Source organism: Sinocyclocheilus grahami, unplaced genomic scaffold, assembly GCF_001515645.1.
Source record: "Sinocyclocheilus grahami isolate Dianchi unplaced genomic scaffold, SAMN03320097.WGS_v1.1 scaffold18163.1, whole genome shotgun sequence".
NCBI classification, from domain to species: Eukaryota; Metazoa; Chordata; class Actinopteri; order Cypriniformes; family Cyprinidae; genus Sinocyclocheilus; species Sinocyclocheilus grahami.
The window spans coordinates 1,832-2,585 of record NW_015516982.1 but is presented as its reverse complement, the minus strand read 5'-3'; positions in this window follow the sequence as shown (position 1 = coordinate 2,585).

Below are 754 nucleotides of genomic sequence, written 5' to 3'. Positions count from 1 at the left end.
TGACATGTGTCATGCCATGATTATGAAGGTGTCATGTCAGTCTTATGCACACCCCTTCAAGTAAAGTGTTACTGAGTTTCTTATAGACAGATTGGTATGAGTGATGCTAAAGACATGTTAATAATATTTTTTAAATGTTTAGAATTCATGTGATATGAATAAAATTGGAAATAGATTACAAAAATCTAAACTTTGATGGACTTTTTGTTTAGAAAATTGTGGAACCGTGACACATGACAACTGAAATGATGAATATAACTTCTCTTCTCTTGGATGGTTAATTTCTTGTCCAGCTGGGATGTCCTGGAGCCCCTCCTCCCCCTCCACCATGTCCTTGCTCAGCAGACCTTGGTTGACCTGAATACCTCAGACTTATAGCAGAACAGGGGGTCCCTGATTCTCAATCAGCTACACATGAATGCACACGCATAGACTGTGACAGCACATGTCTTGGTTAGTTGTTTTAATGAGTGACACAAGTGCAAAAAGACACATTTTCCCTCTCACACAATATGAGAGACAAAGTGAGCGATAAAGACAGAGGGAATCGTCAGGCATGTTAACCGAGTCTGACCAAGCAGCCTACAGACTCAGCGACAACAGAGAAGTTGTTGTAAGATCCTGAAAACCGAAATAGAAAAGGAAAGAGAGCGACTGTAAAGCATCTAGGCTATAGATTCTCGATTGCAGTCAACATACACTGTTCAACAAATAGGCTACTGCTTTACCTTCTATGCTGTTCATGCCATTTTTT